Genomic DNA, 26,547 nt, shown 5'->3' with positions numbered 1-26,547 from the left:
ATGTACCTATTAGAATAGCTAAAATCTAAAACACTGACAACATCAAATGATGGCAGGAATGTCAATGCATAGGAACTTTCCTTTATTGCCCCTGAAAATGCAAAATGGTGCAGACACTCTGGAAAATGGTCTGGCAGTTCCTTTCAAAGCTAATCGTATTTTTAATGTGTGATCCAGTAATTGCACTTCTAGACATTGACCCAAATGAATTAAAAATTTACATCCACAGGGAAATCTGCATGTGAATGTTTACAGCAGCTGTATTCATAATTGACAAAATCCAGAAGAGCCAAGATGTCTTTCAAAAAGTCATTGGATCAACAAACTGTGGTACATTGATGCAGTGGAATAATATTCAGCAATAAAAAGAACTACCGAGCAGTGAAAGACTGGAAGGAATCTTTATATTACTAAGTGGAAGAAGTCAATCTGCAAAGGTTATTTACTGTGTGACTCTAAGTAAATGACATTTTGGAAAAGGTAGTTGCCCGCGGTTGGGGGCTGGGGGGGAGGGATTAGAAATTGAAGCACAATAATTGAAATTGTTCTGTGTGATACCTTAATGGTGGATACACGACATTATGCATTTGTCAAAACCCACAAAGCTCTACAGCACAAAAGGCGAACTCTGATATAAACTATGGACTTCAGTTAATAATAAACAATGCAAGATGTTAATAATAGAGAAAACTGTTTTGGGGGATGAGGAGAAAGGGAAGCACCTACCTTCTTTGCCCATCATTTGCACTTTGCCCTCTTTTCTTATCATTGCCCATATATTTAAATAAGAATCACAATCCCTTTACCGATGACCTCTGTATTATTGGGCTGAATTTCCTCTTAAAGAGGGAGATCTTTGAAAGAGAGTGTTCCTTCTGTATCATCCTTCTGGTGGATAAGATTTCCTCCTGCTGTTTGTGATATTCTCTCCATCAGAAACTCACAACAAGAGAATTGTAAATTGCTGGGTAGATGCTCAATCCAATGTAGGTCTGTTATGTGTCATGCATTGTGTGCTGGCAGCCTGTAAATATTTAATAGCAGTAGGTACCAGACACCATGTGAAACCACAGAGAAGTGGCCTGATAAGAATACATAGGGCAACAAGTACCAGGGCATTTAACTGGGAAATGAAGAACATTGTGATGAAGTCAACATTTCTAGAGCTGCTCTACTTCCCTTTCTGCTTAGAATAACCAATCACAGTATGGCCAAGTTCCAAGCAAAGTATAAGTAAAGAAACTCAACAAATGAGTATTAGCAAAGCAATGCTGTTAGTAAAGAAGAGTGAATACTCACCATTTGTTTTTTGGCTCATGAGGTTGCCTTTAAAAGGAAGTCTTGGCTTGAAGAATTGGATCCAATTTCCAGAGCTTGAAAATATATACCAGACACAGCACACCCGTGAGTCTGTCAAAAGGAATTAGAGCCCCCCTAAATTGGGAAAAGGCACTTCTCTTGGTGGCAGGAAGACTTATCTTGCTAGTGGCATGTCAATGCTCCACACACCACGGTCTTTCACATTCTACAGATGAAAGACATTATCCCACCCAGGAAGATAGCAGTTATTCCCCCAAATGAATCAGAGGATGTCATACTCATATGGACACCATTTGTGGAGTGTTTATATGAAAACTATGAAATTTAATAGGCTAGAGAAAATAATAAAAAAAAACTTTTAAAAAGACAAATAGGGGAAAAAAATTACAAAAGGTTTACTGTTGCCTCCAAGATCTGTCTTAGGAATATCATTATTTCTCAAATTGTGTTCCTAGGAACACCAGGATGGAAAAGAGGGTTTTAGAAGAAAATATTCTGTGGTCCAATTACCTCAAAATAGTCTGTATTCTACAGTCCCTGGTGAATGACAGTAAGGATTGAAAATCCTGGACTAAAATTTTAAAAATCTCTTGTTTTATTTTGGTTTATACTGGCTTTTCCCAAATGTGTATGAACATATGGTCGTTTTATTTAGAATTTCTATTAAATTCATTATAGTCTAGTACTTAGTAATGTTATTTTTTCCCTCTACCTATCAACTTTGTTAATCTTTTACCTGAGTCAGTCAAGTGACTCAAAGTTGACAATACCTGCCCCTCATGATAGGACAGGCCAAGAAATTTCAAGGGTATGAATGTGTTTCGCGAGAACTAGAATGTTTGTGCAAATACATCTCAGGTGCTACGGGGCTGAGGCTTTGCAGAAGTGAGCATGACCTGGTCGTCAAGGCTAATTAGTTGAATGAATCTATTTGGTTGCCACTGTTAGGCTTTCCTACACTATGAGATTTAGCTTTCCTCCCCCTGAACAAAATGCAGAGCAGATTTTCAACAATTAACTTGTCGGTCCAACAAATGTTTATCAACTTTGTGTAGTTAGAATCCTTCCTGTGATGAGTGATGGAAAGTCTAACTCAGATTGACTTTATCAGAAAGGTCTTCTGATTGAGAGTGAGATCGGTTCACAAAAATCAAGGTTTACTATTGGGAGAGATTGTTTGAATACTAAACAACTGAAGACAAGTCCATTTAAAAAAAGACATTCAGAGCAAATGCCAACTATAAGCACCACTCTAAATAAAAATGAAAAGTGTATATTTATTGAGAGCTTAATTTACTCAAAGCCAAGTCCAAAGAGCTTTATGCGTATTTATTCATTAAAGCCCTGACAAGTACTATGTGATAGATACTGTTAGTATCACCATGTTACAAAAAAAGGGAACAAAGAATGAAGTTAGAAATTGACCAAGTTTGCCTCGTTAGCAAATAGGTAACTTGGTTCCAGAGCTTTTCAGTCACTGGGCTATAGTGACTGGCAATAATTTTAGTAAATGCGGGGGGACATGAAAATGAACAAATGGGATGTCTCATTAGAAAAACCTTTTTGCTAGTAGGGTACAAAAAAATGTAAGTTAGAAACACAACTAAGTGTGCTCATTTCTTTAAGAAAAGACAAATAGGTAAAGTGCTAGGAGGACTGGGAAGGGGGAGTATTCCCTACACCTGGGGTGGAAACTATGCAAAATGGGAAAGAGGAGATGAGAGTGTGCTGGCTCCAAGATACACATGGCATTCTGTAGGGGTAGAAATCAAAGAATATTCCAGGCAGTGTATGTGAGGGAAGAGGATGTGTTTTTCTAACGACTACCCAGAATTATTCATAATTTTCAAAAATGTCTTTCTTGAGCATCTAGTAAGTATCATGCATACTTGTAAGGACTTAGGGTGCCTCCATAAACAAAACGAGCAAAGATCCCCATCCTCGTGGAGTGCACGGGGATGCTACTTACGCTTCAGGGATAGGATGGAGCAGCCTGTCTCTCCATGTCTTTCCAGGCAGGCTGGAATGGCTCTCTTATCAAAGATAGCTAGCTCTGCAATGTTCTGCATTTTGCTAGATTCACCAAAGAAGAGAAAGGGTAACTTTGATCTCCGCTGTTGCCACTTGCAGGTTGAAACCCCCCCAAAACAACAACAACAACAACAACAACAACAACAACAACAACACAATCCAGAAGGCCCTAAAAGAGGCAGAGGCCAAAATCCCCCTCCCTCAGCTGAGCATGTTGGCCCAGGCTGATAGAAGCATGCATGGAGCAGACTGCCATGGCTGTGAGTGTGTGTGGTGTGCTCTTGCACACACGTGCCTTGTGTGTGTGTGGTTGCACATGTGTTGGATGTGGCATTCCTGGGAAGGGAGAGCAACGGGGCTCCGTTTCTCAGGGAGGGCTCGGAGTCCAAAACTTGGAGAGGCGAGCTGGGCATTAATCATTCAGGGAAGAGCATGGCATTTTAGTTTTCAGTTAATGACAAACTTTATTAGAGGAAAAAGAAAGAAGCAGATGCATCTTGTTCTGTCCCGTAGTTTCTCATGAGGCGGGCAGAGTTCAGTGAAAGGCTGGAGGAGGGAAGTACAGACAGCCCTTTTCCCAGGGATAATTGAAGTGCTCTGCACTGTTTTATTAGGAAAAAAAAAAAAAATCTTCCCTCCCAACTGGCACTCTCAAAGCTGTGTACCAAAAATTTCCAAAGAAAAGTCACACTACCTGATGTGAGTTTTAAAGATAATTATTTTTGTCATCTCTTCTGGAATTGGAGATCTGGGATTTGATTCAAAACTTGAGTCTCAAAAAAACAACAAAAAAAACCAAACACTCTATCTATTGGCTTGTTCTCTCTGAACCCTGAATTGTTACACTTTGTGCTCTTTCTTTTAAAACAATCCCCACCCAGTACACAGTAATCTCATCATTCATTCATTCATTCAGCAAGTTTGTTTTTTAGCCCTTGCTGTTGCCAGGCACTGGGCTGGGCAACAAAGCTATAGGATAATGGGATAGAATTTGTCCTTGTGCTTGTGGAGATTAGTCTAGCTCATGACTTAGTGAAGTACTTGAGAGAGTAGGGAAGAGCCCTGGAGTACTTCAAATCTAGAGTTTTCCATAGGACTGTCACATGGCAGAGACTAGCACTAACTTCCTCCTTCAAGCTTGCAATTTGGTGTGTATTCTTTCCCCACGAAGCTAGCAAAATAGTCATTTTGATGTTATTTTACCAGAACATACCATACGGGGGTAGGGAGACATAAGCACCCATAAGGACAGATGGCCCAGGCCTTACTTCTCCATTAAGGTGGCTCTGCAGCCCTGTTAGTACAGACCCAAGACTTCATATCCAGATTGCCTGATTTTAAGCCATGGCTTCATCATTTTTAACCACGTGGACCAGTGACTTAACATGTAATATGTGACAGTAAATATTATTCCTAATATTTCATCCATGTTACAGATAAGGAAACTGAGGCATAGAGAGGTTAATTCGTGTAAGGTGTGTACAGTGGTACCTAGCATATAATAATCCCTTCCTTTTGGAAGATAACCTCTAGACACTGGGAATCAATTGTTCAACAAATATTTATTGAATGTCTACTATGTGGATGTAAATCAATACAAGGCAGGGATGATCCTTGGAGCTCACCTTATTCTAATGGAAATACAAAATTATATAAAGTGCAAAAGTCACTACTTTTTAAAAATGGGCTTATTTCCTGGGTTTGGAGATGTCTCCCAATTCAGATTTCTTTCCTATTCTGATTAGAGCTACCCTGATCCCCTGGGCTTTGCACCCAATGAAGGCTCCAGTCTGAGTCTAACTAGAGAATGGGAGTGACTCTCAAGTGGTTAAGGCATAGATGATCCACTGAGGGAGTGGGGTGTTGTCATAGCAATGCAAGGTCAGTAACCAGAGGGCTTCCCTCTTTTTACCACTGAGAAACTCCTTTATTTCAACTCTTGTTGTGAGTATAGGTGACTCTAGAGTAAAAGAGATGTAAATGTGTTGTTGCTTGGACTGAAACTCCCTCTAGAGTGAGACAAAGGGAGCCTATGGGGTCCCCAGGAGACAGGACTACAGACACATTCCCTCCCTGAATGATGTACCTTCCATATAACTAAAAAATGTCATATTTCACCTCTGGAGCCCTCAGGTCATAGAATCTGTGAACTACCCTCAATGTCAGCTCCATAGAGGACATAGGGCTGGAGGCAGAGTGTCTACTGTCCATGAGCTTAAGTGACAGAGCAGGTGATTGGTAAATGTGGACAAAATGAAGGATACATTTCCATCTCTGAGCACAAGATGATTTGAGAAAACATTATAGGAAATACGGAATGCTTGATATCAGGAAACAGGATTAGATAAAGAGTAGGACATCTTCAAATATAGCTTTCTGGCTCTGAGTCCATTACCCACCCCCCCATGTCGAGTATGGATGTATGTTGTAGTGAACAGCTATCAGATTTTGAGCACCTGTCATGAGCCACACATGCCTCATACTTCATCCAATTTAACAGAAGTTGATATTTCATGTGATATAATTCTCACTGTTCCATAAACACAAAGTTACTATTATGCTCATTTCATAGATGAAGAAACTGATGCTGAGAGTAGTTTGATAACTTGCCTGAGGTCTCTGAACTAAACTGTGAGACTTGAATCCTGGTGAACTTGATTTTTTTTTTTTTTTCTTTTTGAGAGAGAGAGCACAGAGGGAGAGGGAGAAGCAGACTTCCTGCTGAGCAGTGGACACCCTCCCCGCCGCCGCCCCAATGTGGGGCTCGATCCCAGGACCCAAGGATCATGACCTGATCTGAAGGCAGACTCCTAAGCAACTGAGCCACCCAGGTGTCCCCAGGTGAGCTTGATTCTAAGGCCCAAGCTCTTAGTCACTACCTGATACTGCTCACCCAACAGAAACAAAGACAAGCTTGTGAGAGAGACCTGGTCACAAAAAGGGAGACCAGGTCTCTGATGGTGGCAGGGATTGAGCTGTAAGGGAAGCCACACAACTGAAGTGAGGAAGTGACTTGAGTAGCCCAAGCTGGGGTAGAAATGCTAGGAATAAATGGGGAAGACATGATTGAAGAGATTCCAGTCAAACATCTTACCAAAAGGCAAGGTCTGGCATCTCTGTGAGCCCAGGGCTGGGCTGGCCCCTACAGAGACGGTATCATCTCTGGTACTGCCTGCCCTCACAAGCCTACAAGCCCTTACAAAACAGTTGCAAAAAGGGCTCAGAGCAGGAGCCGGAAGACCTGAGTTCTGAGTTCTAGTCTTACCTCTGCCTCTCACTCACTGTGCCTTGGTTTCCTTACGAACCAAAGGAAGGGCCTTGACATCCTAGAATATTGTGATTCTATCACTTATCTGAATGGAGGATCAATAAAGAAATAAATAAATGCATTGCTCGAAGAATCCAATACCTCAATTGGATAATCTTCCCCAGGCTTTTCCCTATCTCCCTCAACAGCTTCCAAAACGTATGAACATGGTACAAATACCCAATAACTGGCAGGCACAGAATTGAAGCTCTCTGTGGGTTCTTTTCCTTTTTCCTATGCTCTCTTGATCCTGTAATAAACCTTGTCTTGTTAGTCAGATATGGAGGCAAAAAGAAGCTACAGGTGAAAGACCTGGTGACTGGACTTCCCACATTGGAAGAAGAGGTCATCAAGTTAGAGGTCAAAGGCCTACTCAGATGCCCTATCTTACTGCACTGAGCACTAATGGAGTTATTTAAGCAAGAGCAGGAAAGAAAGGTAGGAAAATCGAACACTGAAATTGACATGGACTAGAGTCCGAATTTAAGAAAGAGTGGGAAAAATTAGAGACGGAGACAAACCATGAGAGACTCCTAACTCCGGGAAGCAAACAAAGGGTTGCGGAAGGGGAGGTGGGCAGGGGGTTGGGGTAACTGGGTGATGGGCACTGAGGAGGGCACTTAATGGGATGAGCACTGGGTGTTATATGTTGGCGAATCGAACTTCAATAAAAACAAATAACAAAAAAAAAAAAAAGAAAAGAAAGACAAAAGTGGAAGCCTGGATTTAATACCTAACCAACAAGGAAGGACAGTAAAAACCTTAATTTTGTTTTATTCTACAGTAGAGACATAATTCTAAATGAGCAGGTTATAAATGAAAAGGCTGAGGAAGGGTAATAGGTTACTGTAGGTAAAATGTTTTGGGGCATTAAACATAGGGACAAAAAAATAAACCTCTCATGCTAGAAGTAAATGAAATCACTTTATCTTCCAAGGCTTAGCTAAGAAACTATACATGTGCTGTTCCATCATTCAACAAAACTTTACAAAACACCTATTTTGTATGAAGCCCTCTGTCAGGTACTCCACTCAAATGAAACATCGATCTGTACGAGAACAAAAGAACACAGAACAGTCCAATCAGAGACAATCAAACTGAGAGAGATGGAGAATAGTATACAGATGGTAAGATATTAGAAATCTTGAATATTCACCCTGTGTGTCAGTGGCAGTTGCTTCCAGAACAGAAAAGAAACAGGTTCATAGCAATTTCCACTGAGCTTGTTTGTTTCAAAGCCACATTCTCACTGGCTCCTTCATGCTCCAAGCTGTGGAAATTCAAATGTATTTTTCTGCTGAAATGGAAGCCTCGTGATTGGTAAGTCGGTGCTGGCTTGCCCCTGATTTCAGTGGATGTCAAAATCTGGCCATTTCAAATTCTGGTGGGCTCAGGCTGGCTCATTCTAGAGAAACAATAGGTTCGGTGCTAGGGATCTAAGACGGCTGTGGCCATAAACCAAGGTGCTTCACACAGGGAGTTACAACTGGGAACAGATGGTGAGTATTTCACCAAGTAGGGTGCAGCCCCTACTACAATCATTCTCTCCTCTCATCTCTGGCGGTGAAAAGCTGGACAGGACTCTAATGGCTGCCTAATGAGCATGATTAAAACCTGGTAATGACTCATCCTGGGAGAAAATGTTCAACCCTGCAGAAAACATTCTGCTTTATTGTCTGTGAACTTCTCACTGATGAAGCCCGGAGATTGACGGACTTTCATTGCATGGAGGGTGCGAGGTTTACAGGAAATGGAAGGTGACTTCCAACTATTTGTGGCCATGAAGCTCTTCTGAGGACAGGAGGGTCCCTACCAGGGATGTGTGATGGAGAACATTTCTCCCCTAAAGGCCCTAGCTTCTGATCTGGCAGGAGGAGCATTTGTTGAGCCTAAACAGAAATGCGTTGTTTTCTGCAGAGATTTGATTAACAACCGTGCTGTCGAGTCTTTACCGTCAGGCCAGATTATATTATAGTCATGACAAGTAGTTAATGAATTTACATTGACTAATCCATACAATGCTAAAGATTTTTCTGTCAGGATTAATATCCAAAATGTGGAGGACACTGTCTGATGTATGGCTCTGCTCCTTACACCGATGTGACCCGTGGCTGGTGTTTAATGCCCCGTGATCAGATAAGTGACAGAACAGGAGCTGGACACTGAGATTCAGGATTGTCTGGAGGATTTTGTAAACAAATGGCCAAGGGTTATCTTATTCCTCTCTGGTTGGGCTTCTTATATCTTGCTTTCTTTTCCTCTAGGAGCTGAAGCAAGCACCTTCGAGAATACCCAAAGGACTCATGGCACCTCTAGAAATGGCAGGATAGTTTTATTGCTTTTGTCTAACTACCTATCTTCTTACTGCTGCTTGCTCTGTGGTGTCTTCTCAGCATGATTCTGACCTCTGGTCTGGTCCTGGCCTTAGGTATCTGCCATCCCCTCCACACCAAACAGAACACACTCTAGACTACTCGTTTTCTTCCAGAATTCTGGCTCTCTTCTAACCATGACCTCATCAGCCCCTCTAGCTTGCCTCAGGCCTAGCCACTGTGTCTTTTCATAACTACTAAGCATATTGATGGCCATCACTTAATGGTGGCGGAAAGCCCCTGTTCTTCTTGTCTGAATGGCAAATACCAAACTATAGTGACATCAGAATCAACTGGAGAATGTGTCAAACAAAGCAATTCACCACCCTATCCAGTAGGTCTGCAATGAGTCTCATGAATCTGCATTTTTTTTTTGTTGTTGTTGTTGAGTAGCACAAATGACTTTTCACGCTTGATAAAAGGGTGTTTGTGGTCCACACTTCAAAAATTAAAGATGCTTCTTGTCAGGCTGTCTCCAGTAGGTCCCTGTTCCTTGGCAGCAGTGTCTGGCAGCAGTGCCTGCACTAACAAATTTATTGACAGGGTGATGTGGGCTGATACAGTCATTGTGGGACCAACTTTCTGAGAGTAGGCTCTCTCAATACCATAAAATTCTGGACTTTCCTACAGCTTGATCTAGGCCTATACAAATCAAAACCTTTGACCTGCTCTGGCTCTCTTTACTCTCAAATTCTGGTGATGAGAGGTGATAAAAATGTATTATAGTAACTAGATGAGAGCTCTTTCTGGAGAGAATATCTGGGGGAGTTGCCAGTGGGAAACTGGTAGGAGAGTGAAGGAGGGAGTAAGCTAATTTTCCTAGTGGCTGCAGCCTCCACACAGTCATGTGTGGCTCAGTTAGCCATAGCCCAGAGCTTACAAGAAACTTAGACAAATCCAGGGAGTTTGGGTTATACTTCTACACAAGCGGAAGTTGAGGTAGGAAGTAAGAACAATAGCACTCAGATAGGGGATCAGGACCGATAGCTTGAATTAAGCCTATCAAGAGTCAAGGGGCACCTGGGTGGCTTAGTGGTTGAGTGTCTGCCTTCGGCTCAGGGCGTGATCCCGGGGTCCTGGGATCGAGTCCCGTATCAGGTTCCCCGCAGGGCGCCTGCTTCTCTCTCTGTCTATGTGTCTGCCTCTCTCTCTGTGTCTCTCCTGAATAAATACGTAAAACCTTTAAAAAAATGAATCATAATTCTGATGTTTTAGAAGGGGTGCCAGCCTGTAGTGTGGGCCTGATTGTGCTGGGGTTTTACAAGCATCACTGTCTACTCTTTATAACAACTCTGTGTGGTGAGTAAATACTTCACCATTTCCCATCTGAAGAAATGCAGGTCTGGAGAATCTGGTAGCCCACTCCAGAGGACACATGCCACATTGGCAGAATGAGGATCTGAAATCAGTTCAGCCTGACTATCCCTTTGTAAAACATTGTGTTTTGAGGATATTGAAGATGTTAAAATTGTTCCAAAGCTGTGGAAGTTTTCTGTCTGAAAGTCAATGCCAGCACCTTTAACTTCTGTCTACGGTCTATGTGTTTTCTCTAGCAGAGGTTAACATAGTGTTTATCACACCTTAGTTGGGTTTTCATGAGTGACTAACACAAGACTATTGAGATATATCAGATCCCTGGACATTGTCGTGGTATTAAGTGATTATCAAAGACCAAGGTCTTATGTGTAAAATGTATTTTCCAGGTAAACACCACCATTGTAACCACATAATCATGTGTATATTCATTCTTGGAGTCTCTGAAGGTTGGGGGAGATAGGCGCTGTCTGCTTCCCTCTCACATGATACAATTTGCATCTCAGTTCAAACACCTCCAACTCTGTGAAGCTCTCTTGATTTTAAGGGAAGGGAGAAGAAATGTGTGGGAAATATCAGAAAGGGAGACAGAACGTAAAGACTGCTAACTCTGGGAAACGAACTAGGGGTGTTGGAAGGGGAGGAGGGCGGGGGGTGGGAGTGAATGGGTGACGGGCACTGGGTGTTATTCTGTATGTTAGTAAATTGAACACCAATAAAAAAAAATAAAACTGTAAAAAAAAAAAAAAATTGAATTTTGCACCCATTCTCCTGTGTTCCCCATTGGCCTTTGTGAGTTCATCATCATGTTCTGCCATTTTGATTGCTTGAGTCCATATCCATCGACCTTTCGCAGACTGTACGTACCTAAAGGAAAAGAACTGGGTTTTACTCATGTTTGTTAAAAGCCAATAAGCTAAATTAACCATGATTCAATTCACAAGTGGGAATAAACCATATATAGCTAAGTCAATTCTTTGCCTAAAGTGTCATGCTTAGTATGGGCCACAAAACACTGGTCTTTCAGAGTCTGAGAACTCAAATAATCCCAAATATGCTTTGCAAGGGGTTTATCGAGAGCCCGGTGATGGCAGAAATGCCAACGAGTAAGTCAGCCTCTTGGTCCCAGGCAGCCTAAGTCTTACCCAGACCTGGGCAGCTGCGAAGTTGAATTCTCCTCATTTCTCTCCACCACAAGAGGCTCACTGTTCTGTGAAACTAGTCAGCAGGTACTTTTGCTCTTATTTCACACCAAATCAGTGACCCCATGTTTGTCCTTCCTCTGAAGGGATCTGGCCCACGGCTGCATCCCACCCTGTCTTCTTGAACTGCTCCCATCTGTCTCAGGGGTGTTTTTCCACTTTCCAGGGGCTGAGTCCTGGCCTGGAAGAACAACTAGTTCATGTCAAAGGCTCATCGCAGCTTGTGAATCCCAGCCGGGGGCTGGAGCACCACCGGACTTCCAGGAAGGCTCATAAAGGGGCCAATTGTAACATTCACACTCCTTTGGAAGACATTCCTGTGTCCCAGTTGGTTTTGGCTGAGGGGATGGTTGGCCAGGAACAAGGAGGCAGATACATTTCCAAAATCCAACCCATGTGATCAAGGCACTGCAGGGAACTTGGTAGGAGACCTCGCTTCAAGGCCTCCCCAAGACGACTTTCTTAAGCTCCTTGGCACTCCTGGCATGGTCACCTTTCAATGTCATTTTACTTTGCTATTTTGGATGTTTGTTTGCATGCTTGGGGCTGTTTCTCCCTGGCTTACAAACTCCTTTTTGGAAGCAGGTTTTAGATTCTTTTTAGAGGGAAGAAATTTCTGTCCTTCTTCAAGTAGAGGTGTTGAAAGGTCTTTCTTGTCCAGAGAATACCTCCTACAAGAGAAGAAAAGCATATTAAAACATGACTTTTTCCTTTAGGCTTAGAGTGGTTGGGGAAAATGCTGGTTCTAGGTTTAACTTTGGAGTTAGCCTTTCTACGTTTACTTATTTGACTTGAAGTAATTAAACACATACCCTTACATCTGGCATTGCACTAGGTATCAACCGATTAGCTAGAAAGGAAAATGAGGTTCCTACTTATTCCTGGGGAGATTCCAGATGAGTTACGGAAGCAAAATTTTCACCCTAGAAATAGCAGGAGCATAAATAAGAAGAAATGAGGGCTATTCTAGGCATGCATTCTTTATATATAACCCAGGAATTCCAGGGTCCAGGAACAGGATTCTGTATGTAATAGTTCATATGTGTGCATGTGTGTGTGAGATATTTTCATGTAAAGGTATGCGCACATATATAGGCTCTTTTTCTGAGGGAGAATAATCCATAGTCTGCTGAAAGCCTCAACAGTTCTCCAAAATAAACTCCGCTGTGTTAGAAGTAACTATCCTCTTATAATTGAGATTCCACTCCCAATTCTGGCTCTCCAGGCTAACACATGCCAAAGTGAACAAAGTTGTCTTGTTGCTCTTCTCATTTTTATCCACTACCTTAGATTGTGACCAGAAGGTGGTATGTGCCACATTGCACTTGCTTCAGTCTAATCAGTCTCTATTTTAAAGGTGTATATTTAAAGGTGGAAAGATGAACTCTCCCTCTTTCTCTCTTCATGGATAGGACTTTGTTAATAAGCATTTTTCTCTCCAAACAAACTACATTATCAAACTCTATTTCCTGCCTTGGTCAGATTAGGAAAATATTTTATTTCAAATGTGATAATACATAAGGCGCTCCCTGTGCGACTGTGATGGCATTCAATCATAGGTAGTCATGTGCTCTATGTCTTAACTGAGTCCTCTCCCTAGAGAGGACATAAGTTCCCAGAAGGAGGGAAAGAGCTATGTCTTAAATTGCTTTAGCATCCGAAAGTTCTGGATTGAAGAGAGCCAACATTCCATCTACTCATTGCAACTTCTTGGTCTTCTAGCCTCGACTGGGCCATCTCTGGTGACAAGGCAGGCATTTACTTTGAAGACTTCCATGCCAGCCCAGGAGGCTGCAATATAAAACCACAGTATTTATGGCACATCCCAGAATTATGCAATGCAGTGGCCCTGGGAGGGCTGTGAGAAAGTCCTTCCTTACATCACCTTGCTGTGTCCTCGTGAGCTGCACCTGAGTAATGCCATCTCAGACCACCTACATTGAGTTGGATCTGTCCTATGAGGGGATTCCTTCCAGCAGTAAAAGCTTCAGTTTGGAGTCTGGCACCCCGGAAGCCTGGAGCAAAACAGTAAGAGAATGACGGGGTCTCTAGTTGACCCTCCTGTGCTAGAAATAGAGACGATGGAGAATGACCACAGTTGGAGGGCCCCAGACCTTGTTAGCTAAGCTCATGGCTGTCAGGAAACCACTTTCTTTTACTTCTTATCTCTAGTGACCGGTTCTGTGGCCGGTTGCATGGTGGTTAGAGTACAGCATCTTGGATCCCATCCCTTCTCAGATGCAACTGTTGTCAATTTTTCCCTGGCTACAGGTTGCACTCCTTTCTACTACAAGCAAGATTTCTCCCTCCTTTTTGAATACAGAGACACACACTTATACTCTCAAAAATTTCTTAAAATAGAGTATAGAGTTAGTGAAAATAGAGGCCTAGGACCTACAATTTTAAGGAAAACCTAAAAATCATTAGGTCCCTTTTCTGATCTGATCCCTCAGGTCTATCTATGATGTCTCTGGCCTGTATTTGCCCAGCCTGATGGAAACAACAGCTCCTCTTAATGCTATTATGATTATGATAAACTAAGTGTTTACTGTGTGCGCGTTCTCATTCCACCTTCACAACAATGCTGTGAGGTTGGTACAGCCAGTGTCACATTTCTAGATAGACACTGTAGCTGAGAAGGGTTAGTAACATTCCCAGGGTCACATAGCAATTTTTAACCCAAATCTGGCTGACTGCAGACAATCCAGCTATTCGTCACTGTTCTCTTGTTTCTCATACAAATTTATTGTCTCATTTATTCATCCTCCATCTAACAAACATATGATGGGTTTTCCATTCCAAGTACTGGATTGTATGTATCCATATTCACAGGGCTCCCAGATCTGCTATCTGGAGTCATGCAGCAACTCTATTTCCTCTATTCTATTCTATTCTTTCTATTCTATTCTATTCTATTCTATTCTATTCTATTCTATTCTATTCTATTCTATTCTATTCTAGATTTATTTATTTATGAGAGAGAGAGAGAATGAATGCATGGGAGGGGCAGATGGAGAGGGAGATGGAATCGCAAGCAGACTGCGTTGAATTTGGATCTGGATGGGGGGCTTGATCTCACCACTCTGAGATCACAACCTGAGCTGAAACCAGGAGTTGGACATTCAACCGACTGTGCCACCCAAATGCCCAAATGCCCAAATGCCCCTAATTCCTTTAGATATCTGGAGACAGCAAGGATGAACCTGCTCAGTTTGTTCTTCAATCAAAATGTCCCAAGTTCCTCCAAAGGCCTTCTTTAGGATGGTTTCTGTTGCTTTTCTCTTCTTGCGCCCTCTCTTCTGCCTATACTAAATGTTCTCAGTAGCCAGCAGACCAATTTAAAACCTGCTGTGATGCCTGTAGTGCAGAACCAACTTCTTTAAAAAGGTACTCTAATGACAGTAACCTCTGGTACATCCTGTCCCAGAAATTTCCTTGTTTTGTGATGAAGAGCAACAAATAAAAATAGCTAACATTGATTGAGAATTTACTATACTACTGTTTAAAGTGCTTCACATGAATTGACTCGTTTCATTTCATACCAAACTTGGGGGGTACATACAATTGTTATTCCCAGTTTACAGATGTGGAAACTGAATTTCTGATAGGTGGAGGAACTTGCCCAAAGTCATCCCGATGACAGACCTCCAAAGGTCTTATTTTAGAGGCCACACTTTCTATCTCAGCTCAGGAAGGGAGAAAGGGTAGCTCTGAGGACTGTTTTCCAACAACCAAGGCCGGTCCCTGCTGAGAGCTTCCGTTTCCTTCCTGGGTCCATAAGCAGGCTGCCTGGACTCAGATCCTCCTCAACTCAGCAACCCTTGGCCCTGACTCTTGGTGTTTCATACACAGAACCCTCATAAAGCCCCATCTCTGCATCCCAAACCCAGGTCTTTCCTCTGTTTCTGAAGCCACAATGCACCTTAGCTGAAAGGATGTCTCTTTTCTCCTCCTCCATTTCCCCAAAATGCTCCAATAAAGAGGAAAAATGCAAAAACACTTCTTCTTTAGTAACCCTGCTGCATAAGGGGAGCTGGGCATGCTTATCAACCATTAAGCTCATAAAAATATGTATTCCTTAAAACAGCAGATTTTTTAAAAAAATGAAATCATATTCATATTTTGGTATCCGTCACAAGTCCCCCTTATAAACTATTAGTTAACATTTGCTAATTAATCCAGTCATTCTTTATAGGAAAATGTTTTCTGAACCTTCTATTATATAAGAGCAGAATTTTCTCCCCAAAGAGAAAAAAACTATGCAAACTTAACAGCTCCTTTATTCGTAATTTAAAGATGATTCTTTTTTCTGAACATGTATAATTTATGTTTATGCATTAATTCTGTAATTAATGGTTATAAAATACATCAAATATGTAAAGTGCTGCGTAAGTGCTTAATTAAAATAAAAACAAAAAAGTGATGATAATTAATTGTTCATCCCAAAGGCAAGACAGTATTATGGTTCACAGTGACTATCAATTAATATTCTTATTGTTAATAATAAGCTCAACTTTTTATATAAAGTGGAACACGTTAAAATTTCCTGATTAAACACTGAGTCAAAAGAAAAAAGTTCCTAAAAAATATTTTCATCATATAAAGCCTCTGTGGGAAAACAGCTTTCAAATTTTGCATTTTAAATCCTTCATTGAATTCAGCTTCATTATAAATTTTTTGACTCAGAATTATACCATTATAATACCACAGTTTTCAAGTTCCTTATCTTCCCTAAGGAATTCTGAAAATACAGCAAAGCCCAAGGAGACTGATCTTGGTTATAAATACAGGTTCATTAGTGTTGAAATAGCTAATATGCAATAAGATGCCTACTGCATGGAAGGCACAATTCCAAGAGCTTTGGAAAGTATTCTTTTTGTTCATTTGACAGATTTGAGTACCCACTGTGTGCTAGACACTGTGGTACGTTCTAGAAATACAATGAGGAATAAAAGCAGGTGCAGGTTCAACCCTTCATGATGCTTGTGATCCAGGGGAGGACACAAACATAAAAGAATTGCTAACGTGATGACTGCTATAAGGAGCAAGCATTCCTACCTTGAGTTCTGGCTTTGTAGATAAAGCAGCTTCCTATGTAAGATGGTAAACAACAGAATGTTGTCACTTAGTCTTTCCTACTTTGTTTCTCTAAATCTGTTTGTTTAGGTTCCCTGCTTTTTAAAATGACATCTTCATAAATAATCCATCTGTGTTGACTTAATTAACCACGAAAAGATGAATAAATCAAATGGATGTTATTTTACTTACTTTACTCAGAAGGTCAATTCGCTGAAATAGACAAACGAACGTGCATTTATGGGGAGCTATTCATTCACCAGGGATCCTTACAAGTTCATTGGAATAACATAAGCTTCCTTTGTCAACTGCACACAGCAGCATTATTGGCAGATGAGTAGGGCCTGCCCACATTTTCCTTGCTTGGTGGGGGGGTTGAGGTAGAGAGAATCTCTGCCTACAGCAGTGATTGTTTCTTAAAAGCCAGCTCTGCCACCTGTTCTACAGGCTCAACTGCCTTTCACTGCTAATGTCCTCTCCAGAAGCAGTAGGCCATTAAAAAGAGACAAATAATCTTATTTTGAAAAGTGAAATATAACTTCCTGTCACTATGCTAATGAAGCAATAAAGTTGGAATTCATAAAGTATCATATTTAATGAAAATATTGCCAAGATACAATTTCAGTGTGGCACATGCTAGAACAGCCACCCACACAGGGCTCTTTCTTCTCTACACGCTTGGGACTGGATCTTATACTTGTTGATCCTCAAGCCTCTTAATCCTATGATAGAAAAATCTCTGCTCTTAATGGATCAGCACATCTCATACTCAGAGGACCCTCCTGGATTCACACATGGGCAGTTGTCCTTCTCTCCATAATAGAAATATAGTGTGACCCTTGGTCAGCCATCTTGACTCTCTTAGCCAGGAATTTGCAAGTTGAAGTCATGGATAGACCTCAAAGGATTAATAAACCCAGAGACATAAATACGGTTTACATACCACGGATTTGTCTTGGGAGAGGCTGTGTTCTTTTTCATTTGAGTCTCAAAATGGTCTATTGATTTAAAAAAAAAAATGTTTGGAAAGCATTGCTTTTCCTAGGTTCCTATGGTAGATTCCATTAATGACAAAAAGGTTCCACCTTTCCCCCATCTGTATTTGACCACATGATTTTGCAATTCTTGCTGCTAAAGTAATGGAGTCTATGTCCCTACTCCTTAAATCTGGGCTCAGCCCTATAACTGGCTTTTGTTAGTATAATGAGGAGGAGATTTCATATGTAAGTCCCAAGTTTAGGCCTTAAGAGACCTTGTGTGCTTCAGCATGTTCTCTTAGCTTCTGTCATCGCCATTGGAAAGACATGCCTGGATAAGCCTGCTGATCCCAAGAAGATAAGGAATCCTGAACTGGCCCAACCAAGGTGTCTTGTAAGCCCAGTTCACGGTAAAGCCCCCTCACCCCTATGCTACCCACCAACAACCTTTACACCGTGAGTAAGCCCAGTGAAATGAAGCAAACTTAGTCCTCATCAGGAGCACCCAGCTGACCCACACATATGCAACCTATAATAATAAAGAATTGTTCTAAGCCACTGAATTTGGGATAGTTTGTTACATAGCAATAGCTAACTGATCCAACTCCCAATACTTGAGAAATTTATGGCCTCTTCTAAAATCTCTAGAAAGATCCTTGGGATCTGATACTCATCAATGCAGGCATAGCTTCCGGCCCAATCTTTGCTTACTTTTTTCTTTGTGTGTGTCCTGCACATAAATCTTGGTGAAAACTCCATAAATCCTTCTTCCAGAATTGCTCTGTAAGTGTCCTGTGGTGAGCTCACCTGACCTACTTTGCCCCGTGTTCAAAGATTATTGTTCACAAATTATTGTAGGCAGGATCCATCATGGGAAGGAAAGCCTTCTTTTAACTCGGGTTAATATCAGGAGAGGACATTAGCAGAATCAAAATGAGATGATAATAGAATGTAAATGCTATTGAGCTGCTAAGGCAAAAAGAGGGGCAGACACACTGGCTATGGTTAATGGGACAGTAAATGCTTTGATATCTGTCTGTTTTCTGTTTTAATTTTCCTTAGGATCTTTCACTATATTAAAAGCAAACTCTGTCTGGAAACATGGTCCTTTGGACACAATTCATCATGTAATTCCTTTACCTATGGGCTCACATTTTCTCTCCCCTTCTACAACAGAGATACCTGAGGGACGGGGGGTTAGCTCAATCCCCCTGTTGTCCACTGGCTTTCTGACATTGACTATAGTTCAACCTAAATAATGATTTCAAAGTATCCAAAATATAGCCAGTACTGACATCTCCTCTCCCCTCCCCACACTTCCAGTACTCTCTCATACTGTAGTTACATGATATAGAACAAGTCCCATCATCTTTCTGGGCCTTAGTTTCCACATTCACAAGTGTTAGGGACTGGATCACTTGATGATCTTTACAGCTTGTAATCAAATAGTTCTGTGATTATCTTATCTACTCAACCATATTCACAGAAATGTCAATTTTTAACTTTGGAAGGAACTTTCAAAAGTATCCAGCCCCAACACTCTAATTTATGAAAGAGAAAATAGAGCCTCAGACAAAGTGAGTTGCCTGAGCCCACCCAGCGAGTTAATGGCAGAGCTGAGATGAGAACTAGGGCCTCTTTCTTTTTCAACATTGTCTTTCATTTAACTTCCTTAAGGATGGGGCTAATTTCAAATTCATCTTTTTCATTTTCAGCCACACAGTCCAAGAATTATAACTAACACTCAATAAATCTCAATAAATATTTGTTGACTTCAACTGGGAATGAGTAAGCATCGGTTGTTCGGCCAAGAACCAAATTTTTGAGACTGTTCAGCCAAGAGAACATGACTGCCACATTCCCTGGAGGTCTTCTTCTCTCATGTGGGGGAGATGTATGATTGTGTGTAACTAGTTTAAGTTACATTTTGATCAAAGAGCCAAAACAGCCTCTTATCCAGCACTAGGTTAACATCATTGGGTCTTCAAACACCAGCACTGCTCACCATGAAGGTGTGGTGGCAATTTACACATAATTTCTCACTCACAGTTTAGGTTTTGAGATGAGATAGGTTTGGGGCAAGGACATGATGGATTAGATTTAGGCAGACAGCCACTAAAACTGCTTATTGTTTTAGAGTGAACTAATGTTTCTCTGAATAGAAAACAATTTATACACACAAGGAAGGTAAAGCAAAGGAGTGAAGTACTAAGGACAATCAAGCTTAGATTATTTATCACAGTCCCAAATAGTCTCCTCTCCCATTTTTGAAAAGGTACAAGACTGAATATGTCCCCTCCTGGGTGGCATTGCTATTGAAATGAGGAGACATAAAACCACACATTATCCCAGCCTGCTCTCTTGGGAAACCACATTAATAAAGCTCAGCTTACTCTCAAATCAGGCACTTAAAGCATTCCAAGGGTACTAGTCCTGCATGTTAATGAAGGTCCCCCAGAAAGAACATCCTGTCTTCACACATGTTTGGGAAATTCTTGGTTAGATGATTTTTTAAAAGTTTACTTATTCTCTCTTTAAAAGTAAGTGAAAAATATATTTAATACACAAAAAGAATATATGGCATATATAAGTTATGAAGCTTAATGGTAAAATAAATACCCACATATTTCTCCAATTTAAAAACAAAAAAAATGCCAGTATCTCTGAATCTACTTGTGAATTTTCCCTGCTTCCCTCAATTTCCCCCCCACATATGTATATATGTGTGTATATATACCTATATATACATACATATGTATGTATTAGACATTTAATTTTGATTTTTGGTAATTTTATGAAAATTGAATCATACTATATGTAATCTTGAATGACTTTGGTTTTTCATTCATCATTATATGTCTAAGATTCATCCATATTGTTGTATATAAGTATAGATCATGGAACTGTCAGTAGTGGAATGAAAAATCTTACAAATGACTCTTATGACAAATATGCAAGAAATTGTCTAGTATACACATGTAGAACTAAGTCACAAGTAATGCGCATATTTAACTTGACAAGATAAAAGCCAATTGTTTTCCGAAGTGATTATGTTGATGCATTCTCTACCAGCAGTAGAGAATATATACCAGCAGTATATAAGAATAATATTGCCTTTATACCTAGGCAAGAAGTCTCTGCCCTGGCCTGTATCACAGTGGTTGTGCACATTGGACTACCTTTCTGAACATTTTCTAACTTCTCCTATACTACCTAAGACTGGCTTGGGCCAAGAATGCTGTCTGGGTGGGTAGGGCATTCCAAGTTTTAGTTTACCTCTTCTGGGTGTTCTCTACTCTTCTAACCCCCCACCCCAATATACCTGCCCATCTATACACGAGAACTTCCCAGACTCCCATTTATGCGGCTGTCCGGGGGCCCCAAGGTGGCGGCCTCACTTTCAAGGATTGGGCTGGCCAGCACATTGCTTCTGCTGATTAAGGGAGTCTTTATTTGCAGGATTATATTAGACTGCACTGCCAGAATGATGGGTTGATCTAATTATTTACAGAAACAGCCTTTGAAAAATGGATTTGCTTAGAAGCCCACACACTTTAGGAGTGGTCATGTATAAAATTTCTCAGTATTCCACAATCCCATCACCACTTAGTACTGTCAAACTCCTCAATTTTTGCAACCTAGCATTCTTGAAATGATCTCATTGTGGTGGCAATTTGCATATCCCTAATTACTAATTAACTTGATCTTTAAAAAATATTTTTATTTTCATTACAATAACTTTTCTATGAGGTGCTTTTTGAAGTCCTTTAACTATTTTTTAAAATTGTGACCAAATACATATACTGTAATATTTACTATCTTAAACATTTTTTAAAAGACTTATTTATTTATTTTAAAGAGAGGGGATGAGTGGGGGGCAGGGTAAGGGGATAGGGGGACAAGCAGACTCCCCGTTGAGTGTAGAGCCCGACATGGAGCTCGATCTCTCAACCCTGGGATCATGACCTGAGCTGAAATCAAGAGTCAGATTCTTAACTGACAGAGCCACCCAGGCACTTCTATTAAACATTTCAAGTATATGCCTATACTTGGTTGTGTGACCAATCTCCAGAAATTTTTCATCTTGCAAAACAAAACTCTATATCCATTAATCAATATGTTCTCATTTTCCCTTTCCTGTTGCTCCTGGTAGATAACATTCTAATACCTGTTAACATGAATTTGACTACTCTACCTATCTCATATAAGTAGAATAATACAGTATTTGTCTTCTCATGTTAACTTATTCCAGTTAGCAAAATGACCTCCAGATTCATGTGTCAGAATTGTAACACGTGTCCTTCCTTTTAAAGGCTGAATAATATTCCGTTGTATGGCTCTACCACATTTTGCCTATCTGTCAAGACATTTTGTAGCTTCCACATTTTGACTATTGTAAATAATGCTGTTAAAGCATGGGTGTACAAATATCTTTTCAAGATTTTGCTTTTGATTTTTTGTGCATATGTCCAAAAGTAGAATTAATTTCTGGATCATACAGTAATTCTACTTTTAATTTTTTTGAGAAACCACTATATTTTTTCCATAAAAGCTGCAGCATTTTACATTTCTACCAATGGTGCATGTGAGTTCCAATTTATCCAAATCCTTGCTAACTTAATTCATTGTTTAGTACTAGTAATTTTGATAGATGTAAGGTGATATCTCATTGTAGTTTGATTGGCAATACCTTAATCATTAGTGATGTTGAGTATCTTTTTATAAGCTTGCTGGCTATTTATATATCTTCTTTGAAGAAGTATCTATTCAAGTCCTTTGCCTATTTTTAAATCCAGTTATTTTGTTGTTGAGCTGTAGGAATTCTTCACATGTTTGAATATTAATCCCTTACCAGATACATAATTTGAAAATATTTTCTCCCATTCTGTAGATTGTTTTTCACTCTTTTGATTGTGTCCTTTGATACACAGGTTTTTAGTGTCATAACCAAGAAATCATTGCTAAATCCAATGTCTTGAAGCTCGTCCTCTTTGTGTTTTTCTAGGAGTTTTATAGTTTTAGGTTTTTCTTTGATCCCTTTTGAGCTAATTGTTGATGGTGTGCAGTAAGGGTCTAACTTCATTCTTTTGCATGTTATATCTGGTTTCCTCAACTGAATTTGCTGAAAAAAAATCAACAATTATATTGAAAACCAATATGGTGAAGACTGTCTTTTCCTCATTGAATGGTCTTGGCATCCTTGCTGAAAAGCATTTGACTATATATATGCAAAGCTTATTGTGGGCTCTTTATTACATTCAATTGATCTATATATCTGTCTTTATGCCAGTACCCCACTTTGTTGATTACTATAGCTTTTTAATCAGTTTTGAAATTGGGAAGCAGGGGACCCAACTTTGTTCTTTTTTAAAAAAAAAATTATTATTTATTCATGAAAGACACACAGAGAAGCAGAGACATAGGCAAAGGGAGAAGCAGGCTCCCCATGGGGAGCCTGATGCAGGACTTCATCCCAGGACCCAGGAATCATGACCTGAGCCAAAGGCAGAAGCTCAACCATTGAACCACTCAGGTCCTCCTCCCTCAACTTTGTTCTTGTTTTTCAAGATTGTTTTGGCTATTTGGGGTCTTTTGAGATACCATCTGATTTGTATGATGGATTTTTCTATTTCTGAAAAAAAAAATTGCCAGTGGGGTTTTGATAATGATTACATTAAATCTATAGATCACTTTGGGTAGTATTGACATAGAATATTAAGCCACCTAACCCATGAACATGATGTCTTTGCATTTCTTTTTGCTGTCTTAATTTCTTTCAGCAATATATTGTAGTTTTCAGTGCACAAGTCTTTTGCCTCCATTGTTAAGTTTATTCCTAAGTTTATTCTGTTTGATGCTACTGTAAATGGATTATTTTCTTCATTTCCTATTTGATTGTTTACAGTAGTGTATAGAAATACAACCAATTTTCTGCATGTTGATTTTGTATCCCGCAACTTTGATGAATTTGCTTCTTTGTCCTAAGTCTTTTTTTCATGGAATCTTTAGGGTTTCCTCCAACCCTTTTAAAAATGTATCTTTTTTTTTATTTGGAGAAGTTCATTATGTTTTTCAGATACCGATACTTTATTAGTGACATGCAACACAAATACTTTTCCTAGTATTATGATTTCTCTTTTATTTATTCTTTTTCTGGTAGAACAAAAATATTCATTTAAACTATTTTGGTTAGTACTTTTTAAGTTTTAAGAAATAATCTCTTAGGTCAATTTTATGAAAGTATTCCCTTATATATCATTCCAAATTTTAAAAGTTTAATATTCATAATTAAGTATTTAATTTATCTAGAATTGATTGTGCAGTATGAGGTAAGTATAAAACTTTATTTCATTTTTTTCAACATTTTTTTGAGTAAAGACATCTGTCCCTGTACCAATTATTTACTAGTTCCTCCATGATGTGACATGTTTCCTCTGGCATATATCAAGTATTCTTTCATATATGTAATTATGTCTGGACTCTACATTGTTCCAAAGTAACTTTTTTTACACAATAGTGACAGTACCTTAATTATTTAGCCTTAGTCCTAATATCTGGTAGGGAATGTCCTCTCATTCTATTTATCTTTAGGAATGCCTTGGCTATTTGTAACTTTCATTTTTTTTTTTTTTTTTCAGAAACAGCTTATCAATTCTTTTAAAATCTCAATTGGAATTTTTATTGGAATCACATTAAATCTACATGTCAACTTAGAAGAACTGACATCTTTGGGATTTAGGTGTTTCAATTCATAACCAAGGAATATTCTCCATTTATTTGTTTCTTTAATGTCTTTCAACTATATTTTTCATGTTTCCACATTAAGAAGTTGCAAGTCTTTTGTTAAAGGTATTCCTATGTATTCATTTTTTGTTATTATAAATACTGTACTTTTTAAAAGTTACATCTTTTAAATGTTTGTTTTTTTCTTATAAGGGGATGCAATTGACTGTTTTTTTTATATTGATCTTATATCCAGCCACTTTGGAAGGCTCTCCTTAGTTTTTATAATTTATCTTCAAATTCTTTTGTCTTTTCAATGTAGTCAATTATATCATCTTGTCAATATTATTTTCTCATTTCCATCCTTATAACTATTACTTTTTACCCTTTTTCTACTGTACCAGCTAGGATCTCCATTACAACATGGAGACACTATTAGAACACTAATAGAAGTAGTGATACCAGATTCATTTCTCCCCATCCCTCACTTTTTAGGCAATAACCGACTTCATTATTTAGAATGCTATTTATATGGGGTATTTTGTTAAACATCTTTCATAAAGTATAGGAAGGGCACTTCTATTTGTATGACTTTTTGTTTGCTCATTGTTTCTGTTACCTTTTTGTTAATAGTTGTTTAATTTTATCAAATGATCTTTCTGTAACCATTAACATAATCAAGTATTTTTCTCTAAATGTATAATATAATTATACATTTAATTTAATAATTTTATATTTTATAATTATATATTTAGTTCAATAATTATATATTTAATCTTCTTTAATGGAATTCACATATCTAAGAACATAACATATGCTACTAAATAGTAGAAATTCACACTTGAACACATAACACTAACAGTAATAAGTAACAATATAATAGTCTACATTACACTAAAACTAAAAAGACTTAAAAAAATGACAACAGAGAAAAATCAGATACTTTAAAAAGATACAAGATGAAAGCAATAGCAATAATTGAAGCCAATAATTGAAGATGATGAGTAATAGATTTAAAATGCTGAGTATGTAACCAGAAAAAACATCTTTCTAGGTTGAAAATGACACAAAGATTTCTAGACAATTTCCATCAATGGACAATTAATTCAAAGAACTGATGAGTCTCAAAAAGAAACAGAATTACTATATGACCTGGCAATTCTACTCCTAGGTGGGTATCCCAAAGAACAGAAAACAGGTACTCAAACAAATACTTGTATTCAATATTCACAGCAGCACTATTCACAATAACTAAAAGGTAGAAGCCACCCAAACATCCATCAATGGACTGATGAATAAACAGAAACAAAATACATAGGTGAACCTCAAAAACATGGATGAATAAATTTAGCATTGCTGAAACTAAAAAACATTATGCTATGTGAAGGAAGCCAGACAGAAAAGGTCTTATGATTCAAGTTATATGAAATATCCAGAATAATTAAATGCACAAGGACAGAAAGAAGATTGGTGATTGCCAGGGGTTGAGGGAGGGGAGAAAGAGGAATGAACACTTTAGGAGAACAGGATTTTCTTTTGGGATGATGAAAATTTGGAACTAGAAAGACGAGATGGCTGCACAACACTGGAAATATGCTAAATGTCACTGAATTGTACTATAAACGGTTTAATCTTATGTAATGTGAATTTCAGCTCAATAAAAAATCATTGGTGGTAATTTTGCCAGTTCTAGGTGTAGAACGCAGGTGGATTTGTCAGAGTACTTAGTCCATTTTGCACTGGAATTAGAAGGAGCATTTTGTTTTTTTTTAACAGAAGAATTCCTCAGCTATAATAATATGCTAATGTATACTGGCACCTTTCAGGTAAGAGATGGAAGAAATGGACATTTGGAGAGGGGGCAGTGGTAGTGGGAAATCCGCCTTTAAATTAGACAGCCACAGATGGTGGTAATCGCGGTAGCAACAGTAGTAAACTCGGGGAAGCTGTTGTAATCACTAACATTAGTGTTTCATAATCTGTTTGGGTACTTTACAGCTATTAATTCCCATAATCTTCAGGCCATCTGTGTGAGGTAGGTTATATTATATATTATCCCCATGTACAGATAAGGAAACTGAGTCTCATTTAACAGTAGATATGGGTTCAGTCTAGCTCTTGGGTCTCCCCACCAACAAATATTCACACCTCAAAGTTCCCTTTAGATGAACATTTATAGCTCTGGACAGAGGTAAGCAGATGGAAAGGTGGTTCAAGAGAAAGGC

At 39.2% G+C, this 26,547-nt stretch overlaps 2 long non-coding RNA genes across 2 annotated transcripts in view; one reads left to right on the top strand and one right to left on the bottom strand.

Moving 5' to 3' along the window:
* LOC112651786 (uncharacterized) overlaps positions 1 to 1,599 on the bottom strand; it is a 28,795-nt gene extending 27,196 nt beyond the window's left edge. Inside the window, exon 1 of the long non-coding RNA XR_003131037.3 lies at positions 1,300 to 1,599. This is a non-coding gene — a long non-coding RNA (uncharacterized LOC112651786). The remainder of the gene's footprint in view (positions 1 to 1,299) is intronic.
* LOC125754956 (uncharacterized) overlaps positions 1 to 10,967 on the top strand; it is a 56,409-nt gene extending 45,442 nt beyond the window's left edge. Inside the window, exons 2-4 of the long non-coding RNA XR_007410162.1 lie at positions 6,034 to 6,192; positions 6,933 to 7,096; positions 8,923 to 10,967. This is a non-coding gene — a long non-coding RNA (uncharacterized LOC125754956). The remainder of the gene's footprint in view (positions 1 to 6,033; positions 6,193 to 6,932; positions 7,097 to 8,922) is intronic.
* The last annotated feature ends 15,580 nt before the right edge of the window (positions 10,968 to 26,547 follow it).

The sequence above is a fragment of the Canis lupus genome, chromosome 4 (genome assembly GCF_003254725.2).
Source record: "Canis lupus dingo isolate Sandy chromosome 4, ASM325472v2, whole genome shotgun sequence".
Lineage (NCBI taxonomy): Eukaryota > Metazoa > Chordata > Mammalia > Carnivora > Canidae > Canis > Canis lupus.
The sequence above is the reverse complement of the archived record's forward strand: the minus strand, read 5'-3'. Positions and strand labels throughout refer to the sequence as shown.